Source organism: Cupressus sempervirens, chromosome 8, assembly GCF_028749045.1.
Source record: "Cupressus sempervirens isolate cs-2001-9-10 chromosome 8, ASM2874904v1, whole genome shotgun sequence".
NCBI lineage: Eukaryota > Viridiplantae > Streptophyta > Pinopsida > Cupressales > Cupressaceae > Cupressus > Cupressus sempervirens.
In genome coordinates this window covers 363,137,798-363,151,500 of record NC_143125.1, presented here as the reverse complement: position 1 = coordinate 363,151,500, position 13,703 = coordinate 363,137,798, and positions in this window count along the sequence as shown.

Below are 13,703 nucleotides of genomic sequence, written 5' to 3'. Positions count from 1 at the left end.
GGTGAATCAATTGCCACTAATATAAATCCCAGATCCCTTATATGTCAATACAAAGCAAAATATAAACTCTAATTACATTGTATTCTATTGTTACTCGGAAAATACACAAGCACTTGATTTATACTATCAAATGTTGTAACTTGGCAAATGAAAATCTTAAGATATTTTATGTGATTAGCCTTAATTAACTTAGTTGCATACACATAAAATAAATATCATGAATACAAGTGATACCAAGATTTAATGTGGAAACCCAATTTGGGAAAAACCACCAATTGCAACTAGTTATTGATTTTCACTCTTATGAAGTGAGCCCTGTAGGAGCCAACCCTATTAAAGGTTACAAAATACACCGTTAGGTGTGACCCTATTAGAGGATTTAATCACCCTATTAGGAGTGGCCTTGTTAGAGGTCTTTAGACACTTCAATCTAGAAATGCCACCTTGTTAGAGGATTTACAAATAGTTGTTGAGCCAACTCTGTTAAGATATTTAGATCACTACTAAAATGGTTAGAGAGTAACAAAGAGATGACCTGATTTATTATGCAAGTGAAATTGCTGATTACAGATCATGATTCTAGCTTGTATACTTGATCCTTCTTGATCGAATCTATCTTTGCAGCTCAACATGGATATTTTGCTTATCCTTCTAATTTGCTTCCTCTAAGCATCCTCAAACCTTCCATTATGTTACACACATTCAATCCACAACTTGACCTTATATTTATATCTTAGACATCATCAAGTCAGCTTTAATACAACTTAGAATACTTAATATTCATCTCCTTAGTCGGCTAGAACCAACAAACAAATCAATTGAACTTAATATGCCAAAATAAGAAATTCCTTCTTTAGCCAAACCTACTCAGTAGACACTAACTCATAAATGATTTTTTTGTCTTAACTAAGTGAACTCAATTAACATTGCATATTCACAAAGTTTCTTTATTAATTGAGTGAGATTGATTAACACTAGTTCCATCTAGCATTTCCTTCATTAACTGAGTGAGCTTGATTAACACTTAACTTCTATAAAATTTTCTTTGATGACTGAGTGAACTCAGTAGACACTATCTTCTCAGCTTGGAAAACTTTGGAATGCTTTGTACACACATGAAACTATCTTCATTTCCTGAGTGAGTTTGACATACGCTGACTAGCAATGATATGATAGTTTGTGTAACATCAAAGACAATACACAATTAATCAATTTTTTTCAACAAATAACAACAACTATATGATCATGAAGATAATGCAATACATTAGGTCTCTGTTTAGACCAATTATAAGATAACTATGTAGGAACTCTAGTGGAATGTAAATTGGTTGGAATTGATAAGCCCATGATATATATGGTATGGCTCAACTCCCTCGAGAGGTCACATGTGTAGCCTAACTTTACTCTAGTAGGAGGCCACATGTTGTGTCCTCGTACTAACTTCCACATAAGACTAGTAACTATACAGACACCACACCCTCATAATAGCTCCCTTAGGATGCATGATAACCATAGAGGTGTTCCATTATCTTTTCCTTAATTTTTCTTACCTAATTATTAATTTCAGTTATCACTTGTTTCAACCTCTTCATCTTACCTTATCGACTACTTTTGGGTTGGGGTACACAAGAGAAGCCACTCCACATGTCTCACCTACATATCAATGCTCATCACACAATGAGTATCCAAAATGCAAGTTCCCAACCTAGCCCTCAAATAAAAAATCACTAAACTAACCTATGTCTTAGAGGTCAGGTCTTGCAAGATCTCATTATATGCATGTGCACATGCTTGTGTGTGGGCACAACTAACCTCCCAAATATAATCAATAGAATCAAAGCAAGCCTTGGATATGAGAAATGAAGTGAATAATAAAAGTATAAGAAAACTCTCTCAATCGGTCTATATTCGAGAGTATGGATTCAACATTAATCCCAATGTCCACCATGTATAAGTGACTCACTTAACTGTCCTAAATTTGATAGTACAAATTCTAAATGAATCCCAATGTCCATAACAAAAAAATAATGGCATGAAAGGAAACATAAAATATAATCCATTTCCATAATCTTAACAAACACTAGTAAAATCCCAACAAAATATGGGTGGCACAAAAAATGAGGCAATAGAAAAATGTTCAAAATTCAAAGTTCTTTGATTATCAATAAAATTGAAAACCCATCTCTAGATTATTATCAAAAGACCAAGGGTCTAAAAAATTCACAAACTAAGCTCAAAATCATAATCTAGAAAATCTAGTAAGGGTTACAAATCCACCATAACCAATATGAAAACATGAGTTTGGATCAGGAAATAAAATACCCCAAAATGTCCTATAATCATTCTAACTTCATGATCCTACTCATTTTAGAAAAGGATACTAAATTAAAACTCTAATCAAGCCAAGTAAGGTTACATGCAAAAACTAAATGGAGAATTCAAATGCCTCATTATTTGATGAAATTGAAAACCCATTTCACAAACATGCCTAAACTAAGGAAATTCAAATAAAGTTCAACTTTCAAGAACACGTGCAAAATCTAATAGCATAACATTGCTAAAACTTACACTTCTTAAGTCCTACAGTAAAGAAATGTCGTTCCCATCCAATTGGATGATGAAATTGCATAAAAATGGAGGGGAACATTAGTTCTCCAATCTCTAACATTAAAAAATAAAAAGAATCACTTAAAACATACTAAAACCAAAAAAATATATGAGAAGGCCCTTCCTCTCATGTTTGGTCAAAACCAAGAATGAGAAGAACTAAATTAAAATCCCACTGAATTATGTGAAACCTTCAAAAAAGTGGAGGAAATCCACTAAAAATCCAATGAGACCGCTCTCACAATGATACATCAGGCCAAATTCTCTAGCAATGAGAAAACCACTAAAATCACCCAAAGAGGGTTTGATTATTTTTCTCTCAAAACATAAAATGGAAAAGTAAAAGTGAGAATAAAGTTCTCACTTGCCAATATAAGCACTTTTCAAAAATGACTTACAAAACAGGTTATTAAAAATAAGACTTAATAATTCATTGACCATTCTCCAAATTAAATCAAGAGATTCTAATTAAATTAGAATTCAACTACAACAAATTAGCTGACAATAAAAATAAATTAAATAAATTAATTAAAATCTATTAAATCAAGTAAATCAACATTTAATTTAATATTTTCTATGACAATTATAAAATACTAAATGTACAGACACACTCACTGGTCTAATCACATACTACATTATGAATCTGGATTTATCAATTACTAGAGGGTTAATAATAACAATTATAAAGATATGTTGCCCATGTATAGAGATGACATTAGCTCAACATGAAAGGCTAGATAACTAACTCCATGTGCCACTATTAGGGATATAAGTCATGTATAGCAAACAGACAACATCAAGTGTAGATGCACAATATATAATAGTTGATGCAACAAGTATGCATAATCACGTAATAAAGCATCTAATCAATTTCATTTAAGTAGAAAGTTTGCATTACTACATAAGTCTACCAGGTAAGAATGAGATAAATATTTGTAGCAAAATAGTCCCTAAATATGATATCGATAACTCATTTCCAATTATTCTAAGCATGTAATAATGGAAATAATAATTGAATACTCAACAACATATAAGGCACAATATACATGATAAACCTCAAATACAAAATGCACTAAATAACATCATAAGGAACCATCATATAGATATGGTCAAAATATCATAAGTCAACATTTTTAAACATAAGAGTCACCATTGCTATAGGAGCCAAGTCAGTTGCAGTAGATCAAGTGACACATAGTACAACCAGTGTTCACATCTTAGGAGTAATCATTGAATAACTTGTGATACCATATAAATCTAGGTAACCATTGGCACAAACCTCAATGAAACCATCTAATACATCATAATCTCATAAATCAAGCATGAAGCATAATCAACCTACTGATATAACAACTTAAATAACATCACCCCAAGAGTGATATATACCACTCATATGTGCCAATATGATCACTCACAAAGAAAGAACATCAAAGTTGTATCCTTTTGACTGACTTATAGAAATCAAATGGGAGAGGCACTACAAGAAATATGTATCTATTAATTAATTATACAGATTAATGATAAGTACAAAGTCTAACATCTATAGATTAATATCAAGTACATCATCACATAAGTGAATACATAGATACAACAATGAAACAACATTCACTATAAAAGTTGTAAAAGTTATAGGGTATTTAATTATTGGTGTAATTAAATATGCATTTTCATACTAGTTGTCATGTAAGTACATTGGAGTTTGCATTCCATTTTAACGTATGGTGTTGGAGAGATCCACCTTAGATGGAGTTACTTGTCATCTCATACCTCTTTGTGTGTGAGATCTACTTTTAGTACTTCTATCACATTATCATCCTCTCAGTGTTGCACATGTTACAAATACTTCATTTCACAATGGAGGATGATTCACCACAAGTGGACATGTGATTACACCTTCTCTAGTTGATAGATTATCTCATGCACATCTCCTAGTTACTATAGATTGTATATATATATTCAAAATAACTAAATTATGCATATATCTAAATATTGAATTGATTGGATATATTATTATTTAATCAATCATTTGATCATACCATTTTGTCTTTGTTATTTGTGCTATCAAATGAGCTTCTAATTTTTTGCATTTTATTATTTTCCTTAAGCAAATTCTTGCATGACTTTAGAGCCTTAGAAGTTTCATTGGTTAGCCATTGGATAGTTATTTTCTTTAATTTTGGAGGGCCATAATTTATATTTGGGATTTTAACAATTTGTGAGAGCATATAGAGAAAAATATCACCTCACCATTGCATTTGGGTGATTATTTCGATGAATTTTGACTATAAATTTGTTAGATTTGGACAACCCAATATACAAGTGTGGTATTAAATTTATAATTTTTGGATATGATAAAATTTTCAAATTTATTCTATCAGATTTTTTTAGTCATCATATTTTATTGCAAAATTTTAGGGTTGTTTTTAGGGTCCCCTCCCCTGTCACTGTACAGATTGTTCATAGGTGATACAAAATATTCTGGACATATATTTCTCATAAAAGAACTGGAAATTGGATCCTAATACCTCAACATTTATAGAGAATCAAATCACATTTATGACCCAAAAAACAACACACATTATAGTCAGAGAAACCTAAGTTGGGAGTCAATAATTATATCAACATTTACTCACTATGGACAACTATGTTTTATTGAATGTGGGACAAAAGTTATTAAGTCCCTCGCCTTTTGGAATAACTTGTGCTTGGTGAGATCACTGCTCATGTTCCAACATTGAATCCCAATGACATTTTCACAACCTGCGTATATTGGACATTAATACCAACATTGTTATAAACATTAGAAGACATGAAAGCATTACATATAGCTATAATCACAAGCTCAAATTCACTACATAATGCACACGGACTCCCTCCTGTTTATCAATAGTGAACACCCCAATTACTGAGCTCTATAAACCTACATGCACCTAGAGATACAAGGAAGCATTTATGTAGCCAAAAATATTGCACTCAATGTGACTATTTTCTAAATTTATAAGATTAAATTAAAAATCATGTAACAATGATAATGTAACTTTTAAATTAATTAATAAGTTTAAGAAATGATTTTGTCAGGCATTTTTTTTTTTTTTTAGTGAAGGGTAAGATCCAACAAAAAAGGGTGATCTGATACACTGATGTTTCTTCATTGATCTTTTGGCACAACCTATGCATAATCATATTATTTGAAATGTGTGGAAACCTTTTGTATTGAAAGTCTCACCTCTCACTAGTATACCTGAATTGTTAGGAAATGTCTATACCCTAACCTAAAACATAAATCTTACCAAGGAAGACTCAGTTTATTTTGTCAAACTTTAAGTGTCCCCTTAGTATTCTTTACATTTTAGTTTAGGTTTTAGCCAATACCCAACTTGCTAGGTGAACATTTTGTAATAGTCATATTCATTTTTTACTCTCTTTTTTGTGGGGGCATCATATTACCTAGTTAATACAATGTTTTTGAAGGGAGGTAAGTGTCCCAAGATGGTGTGCAAAAAGGGGGGTATAAGTGGACACCTTTTTTTCTTCTGAAATCAGGTAAACCTGATCTTGGAAGACCCATTTGAGGGTCATGAACTCAAAACGATAAAATGTGTAAAACACAAAAATTGTAGTAATCTGAATCTAGCTTCTAAACTACTAAGGTTTTTTATAGATTGATAAGATTAAGAGGGTCAAAACTCACGAGCACAGAAAACTCTTCATGTTTTTTGCTAAGAATATAACACCGGTATTTATGTGCACTCCAAAATATATATAGTTATATTTAGTATTTTGAAAAATCCTTTGGTAAGATGATAGGTATGAGTGAGAACTAGAAGTTACATTTTTTTTCATAATTTTATGACAATTAGTTTTTTTCTATAATTTTTTGAATTGACTCCATCCTAAAATTATGGTACCTCTTCTTGTGTTGGGCATAACTTGCATCAAAATAATCTAAAATGAACACTTTTTTTAAATGTGTATGGAATCAAGTGTAGGAAAAAAATATGTAATTTATTTTTCATTTGGTTAAGTAGATCAAAAGTTATTAAAAAATGGTATACATATGTCTAAGAGGACTATCATAACATTGATATAGAAAAATTTACTTCACAATGCTAATCTTGTCCAAAAGTTTAAAAAATATATACAGTTGCAAAGGTAAGAATATGTGTGATATTATGGTGGAAATTTTAGAGATATCCACTTCACCATTTGCAAACCTGATGAAGTCAAAGATGAGAATTGATCAAATTGGAAAGATTGTTTAGAGTACAACAATCTTGAATATTTAGTTTCAGAATATGGACCTATTTTGCCCTTGTCTAAGTCCTCAAAAGGGAAAAATTTGATAGAAATTTTAGGAATTTTGTAAAAAAATCTATTTTGGGACCTTTTCAATGAAGGGATTTGAATGAATCCCTTGGAGAGACTCTTAACAAAGGGGACTTCGAATGAAGCCCCCTAGGGGTAATATGGTTGGTTGTAAAGGGGCTTCAAATGAAGCCCCTGGCCACTTTCCAATAACTTATTGGCCCTAGGAGCTTCATTTGAAGCCCCCCATGCCAGTGGGAACAAGGGGCTTCAAACAAAGCCCCTAGGACTATGGTTTCAAATGAAGCACTAGGGGGGCTTCATTTGAAGCCCCTATAAAATAATTTTCCCACTTTTCGTCGGATTTCTTCATGATGAAAAGTGGGAGCCATTATTGTGGCCTCATTTTCTTAAAAGATAAAAAATGTCCAAAGTAACAAAAAATGGAGGGAAAACATCAACCCAAGCCTTTGTGTAGTTTAACAGGCCTATTACCAAGTCTAAACATGACTACACTTTTTTTTAACAAAATATGATCGTATTATGCTTAGTAAGAGTAAATTGTCATACTAGACATAACGCAATTGTGTTACTCTTAGTAAATCTATACTAGCCATAAAGTGATTAAGTTGTATCTATGTAAAAGTAAATTCAATTATTTAAAGACCTAATAGGCCTAGTTAGGCTCATTAAAGAAGAAACTACCCAAAAATGGATTGATTTCACCAAATAAATGATTGGATCATCTAGGGCACTCTAAAAAATATCTAAATCCTAAGTTCCACGCTTTGAATCAGCCATGCATGGGACACATTAGAACCATCAAGTGTGCCCTATACTTTTACATGATGGATTTGATTTCATGGTTATATATTGTTATTCTTAGTGTGAATTTTTCAATCATTTCTTTGTCTGGTCCAGAATATTGTGAGAGTAATCAAAAAAAATATTATACAAAAAAACATCTATACAAAGATTCAAATGCCAATTCTATCAAGGAAAGTTTAGTTTCTAGAACTCAGTCTTTGGATCTTGGAATCATTAATTTTTCTGTTCATCCAATTGGTGACCCTTGCATGGAAAACATAATTGCAATGCAATAATACAATGTAAGGTTAGGATATAGGAGGAGATTATTATGGTTGAACTAGAAGATAAATCATCTTCTGAAGAAATGATAAAGACTGCCAATGAAATCTCTGAGGTACGTTGATTCATTTTAGTCAACTTTCTCATTTTTGTGTGTATGTTCAATAGGAGGAAGAAGGGTCTCAAATTGAGCCAGGGCACATTACTGTGACAAACAAGGAAACTTGCAGCAATATTCTTCTTGAATGGCCAGACAAATTATTGGAACTCTTGTGGGAAGATGAAAGGAAAATTAATGGTTGAGATTAATGGCACTTTGGTGAATGTATGAATATATGATTGTGGAGGTGCCCCAAGCTCTCTCTCTCTCTCTCTCTCTCTCTCTCTCTCTCTCTCTCTCTCTCTCTCTCTCTCTCTCTCTCTCTCTCTCTCTCTCTCTCTCTCTCTCTCTCTCTCTCTCTCTCTCTCTCTCTCTCTCTCTCTCTGACACGCACACACACACAGAGATAAAATTGTGTTCCTTGATAAAAGTAACATTTAATTGTGTGTGTATGAATGAAATCAACAAAAACGTAATTAATAAATAGAGAAGAATTGTCTTCCAAATTGAAAGCCCATCAACCAACTATATGTGTGTGTACTCAAAAAAAAAATTTGAAACAAGAGAGGTGAAAATTTCCATATTATTCTAGTAGTTGCAGGTGTCATCTTCATCAAAAGTTTTAGTTATATCATGTGTTAAGTGCAACCAAGATGAATATTAACCAAGCTTTCCTAGTCTCAACAATCTTAGGAGCCATAAGAGCCTGTCAATTTATACTGCCACCACCAAATTCGGAGGTCATAGAAATGAAACCACCATTATCCTAATGGGTACACTCAATTAAAAGCACATCAACCAACTTGTATGTGTGTCCACTCTAAAAAAAAATTGAAATAAGAGAGGTAAAATTTTCCATGATAGTTGAGTAGTTGCAGGTTCCATCTTCATGAGAATTTTTTGTTATAGCATGTGTTAAGTGCAACCAAGGTGAATGTTAACTAGGTCTTCCTAGTCTCAACAATCTTTGGAATCATCAAAGCCTATCAATTTATGTAACCATCACCATATTTGGAGGGCATGCAAATACAACCATTATTATCCTATGTGGTACACTTAATTAAAAGAGCATCAATGAACTTGTATGTCTATGTACTCAAAATAAATTTAAAACAAGAGAGGTAAAATTTTCCATGATAGACTAGTAGTTGCAGGTGTCAACTTCATCAGAAGTTCTAGTTGTATCATGTGCTAAGTGTAACCAAGGTGAATGTTAACTAGGTATTTCCAATTTTAACAATCTCATGAATCATCAATGCCTATCAATATGCCGCCACCAATAGATTTGGAGGGCATGGAAATGCAGCCATTAGTATCCAATGTGGTATGCTTAATTTCATACATTGCAATCATTTTGTCACTTGTATACATGAACTTGTTTCCATTGTAACAAATGTTTGTATAATTATTTTAGTAGTTATGATTATGCATGTTAATGAGATATGTATTTTTTTCATTAGTGTAAGTTTTCTATAAATATTATTGTTTCCATGAAATAAATATTCTTTTGGATTTCTCAGTAAGCTTCTATAAAATCGTTTAATCCTAATTTACAAAATTCTTCAAAGTGGCAAGAACAAGAACAGACTAGTAGAGATGGATAGAGGTATCAAGTTGATACAAGTAGAATTTTTTACTCAAGTTAGGTTTGATATGGTTTTTGACAACTAGAATGATTTATATGTTGCCATCTCTCCTATCTCTTTTTATAAGATCATGTTAAGTTGTGTTTCATTGTACATTCTTTCTTAAGGTATATATAGAGCTTATCACTAAACTTTAGATTTATGTTTTCATGTAAGGACTATAAAAGGACAAGGCTTTCTACTTTGGAGAAAGATTCAAAACCAGTGACATCAATTGAGGTGAGATATCTAAGATTATGTTTTCCATCTAGATTTATAAAATAGGGTGATTATTTCTATTCAAATTATACCATTAATTTTTATTTTTATTTTTTCCTTCGATCTCTCTCTACATATAAATTTATTTCATATCCAATTTGTGTATCTCCTCTAGTCACAAATATAAGTGCTTCAAGAGACTTGAGTTTAAATAGAGGCCGTCAGTTCCTAAATATGCCACAATCAAGCAGGTGAACTAGATGTCTCTTGGTGAAAGAAGGTATTGGTTTATTAAAGCATCTTTATAATCACACTTGAAGTCAATTACAACCTCATGCATGTACATGCTATTTATTTTGTATTGACCTCTTAGGACTCATATGATCCAAACACATTACAATCATCAAGTGTGCCCTAACCTAAGACCCCTTAAAGCACATTGATGGATCAAATATGTCCAAATGGATCATAAGATATCCTAGTGTGTTGAGAGGGACCTTGAGACCCCTTAGGACCTCATATGACCACTTGGAACATATTAGAGCCATCGAGTGTTCCTTGAGGGGTCCTAATACCCCTTAAGGCACACTTGTTGGCTCTAATATGTCGAAAGGGGCCATGAGGGGTCCTAGTGTGTCAAAAGGGACATTAGGACCCCTTACAATCCCTTAAAAAAAAATATTTCTGAATGCATGTGCACTGACGACCTTTTGTCACTACTTGAACTACTAGTAGATGGTGAGCATTCATCATCATCATCTGACATAGGTCCACATGCATATCTTACTTCTTTCCTTTGCTTCTTTCCCCTTCCTATCTCTTCACGTCCTTATATGCAAATTATGTCATGGGTCCAAGAAGCTCTTCACACTCTTTCCCATTAACCATGTGGGCTTTATCTCTTAATCCTAAGTAATTTTTCAATAGTTTCATTCTTAACATAATTCATAACCATATTTTCCATAGCCAAATTTCTTCTTGATCACTACAATATTTTCTCCTCAACTGAATATTTTGTAACTAGTTGATATACAATCATAGTTTTCTCTTGGCCAATCCTTTAGGCATGTGATTTAGCTTGTAGATCCAAAAAAGTGTTGAAATCTAGATATGGTGGAAGAATAGTGTTAGATTCTTCAGGTGTTCCCTAAGGGGTCTTACAACTGCTTAGGGCATAGATGGCTATAATGTGTCAAAAGGGGCCATAAAAGGTCCTAGAACTTCTCGAAAGGGACATCACTTGACCCCTTATGACCCCTTGGGACACATTACAACCATCAAATGTGCCTTAAGGGGTCTTACAACCGCTTAGAGCGCACTTGATGGATCTAATACTATTCTTCCACTAGGTCTAATTTCAACCCTTTTCTGGATATACAAGCTCAATCACAAACCTAAAGGATTGGCCAAGAGAAAAATATGATTATACATCAAATGATCACAAAATATTCAATTGAGGAGGAAAAATTGTAGCGGTCAAAAAGAAAAATGGCTATGGAGAATCTAGCTATGAATCCCATTAAGAATGAAACTATTAATGGATTTCTCAAGATTAAGAGACAGAGCCCACCTAATTAATGTGAAAGAGTGGGAAGAGCTTCTTGTACCCATGACATAAGTTACTAATAAGGACCTAAAGAGTGTGTAAGGGGAAAGTGGCAAAGGAAAGAGGTAAGATATGCATGTGAGCCTATGTCAGATGATGATGATGAATGCTTTCCATCTACTAGTAGCTCAAGTGGTGATAGAAGGTCTTCAGTGTGCATGTAATCAAAAACAAAATTTTGAGATAGAGAAGTGACAAGTGTTATGAAATTATCCATAGAGAAATGTGAACTCTATCACACCCCCCCTTCTCTCTCTCTCTCTCCTCTCTATCCTCTTTTATCTCTCGCTCCTCCCTTGCATCTCCTCCTCCCCCTCTCTCTTGATATCTCACTCTCAATCTCTCTCATTGCTTTTGGTTCTACATAACTTGATGGGGTTATGGAGAACTAGATGCAATGCTTTTAGTTCTTCATAATATGAATGTATTTTGTTATGCATAATGTGATCATGACATTAATAAGTTAAAATGTGATCGTGTTTGTTAGAACAATTTAGAATAACTAAGAAGAGGGGGGGGCGGGGGGGGGGGGGGGTTGAATCAGTTATCCTCAGGTCTAGATGTACCAATTAAACTTTTAATCACTTCAAATACTTTAGATCTAAATATTTACTAGCTTGGTCTCTATAGAAAATAATCAGCAACATAAACATGCAATCCACTATCCTAATAGTACTAAACTTGCAGAATGTAAAATATTAATAATTAAACATCTCAGATAATATCCACACAAGTATGACACTAGGATTTAACATAGGAACTCAATTTGGGAAAAACCACTAGTAACATGTCACCAATTTTTCACTCTTCTAAAGTGAGCTCTATTAGAAGCCAACCTTGTTAAAGCTTACAAAACACACTGGGGTAAAAGAACATATATGTGTTACCTTTTAGGATCTCTAAACCTATTTTGGTCAAATTTCATTTCTGTATCAAAACTCAACTTTTTTTTAAAACTAAAAATACCATTTTATAGATCTCAGAGCCAATATCATCATTATATAAATTTCATAGTGTTTTGACTAGTTATAATATGTTATAATTTCATACTATTATAACTAGGTATTTCAACATTTCAGAAGATTCTCCCTCAAAAAAAAAAAAAATAGTAAATCATATTAAAATAATTTAAGTTTATATTTGTCTCTAGAAGAGAGAGCCCTCTTCAAGATTATGTATTTTGTTCTAAAAAATGTGTAGATTTGATAGGGAAGTTTTGACGAGAGGAAAAAACTGTTGGTTTCTAATAAGGTCAACCTTGAGTACTTATAACAAAGAAAATATACATCAAAAACTAATATTTGATTTTTTTGTTCCCTAGCTATACATGTCATCTATAACATATTTCAAATTAGAGAAAAAAAAATGATTTGCATATACTTGTTTGATGGGAAGTGCACCCTATATTTCTCACAATTAAACAAACGACTTCAAAATTGAAAAAAAATGAATAAATTCTTACTATTTAAAAAAATTAAAAAATTATAGGCATAAAATTAATCCAATTTTACATATTTCATAATTTTACTTCATCTCCAAATTCTAAATAAAAAATAACATTTTTATGTCATTAAAGTTGAATAGATTACATTCTGGGTTCCTTTTTCTTTACAAAAGGTGACACAGATTTGTGGTTTTACCCACTGTTAAATGTGACCTTGTTAAAGGATTTAATCACTCTATTAGGAGTGTCCTTTTTAGAGGTATTAGGAACATTCTATAAGAATTTCACCTTGATTAAAGGATTTACACATGACTATTAGGTCAACCTTGATTAAAGGATATCAATATTGATACAGTGGTTAGAAAGTAACAACAAGTTGATCTAAAAAATACAACTCACTTTACAAACACAAATCATAGTTATGTCCAAAAATTGACTTATTTATTGGCCCCCATTAACATCTCCATTACTAATTCACTTGGTAATCCTTCAAGCAATCACTCTTTCCCTCAACACTTCACTATTCAACCTTATGCTCAAGTTCGCCAATCAATAACTGCTTCAACCTTGTTAAGGTCTCCACCATCTCTACTCAAACTATTTAAGTTCAGCCCTTGTGCCTCCTTAAATAGTTAATTCTGATATTTTTCCACTTAAACATCACCATAGATCTTAGGGTTTCGATCAGATTCAACACATACAATAAAT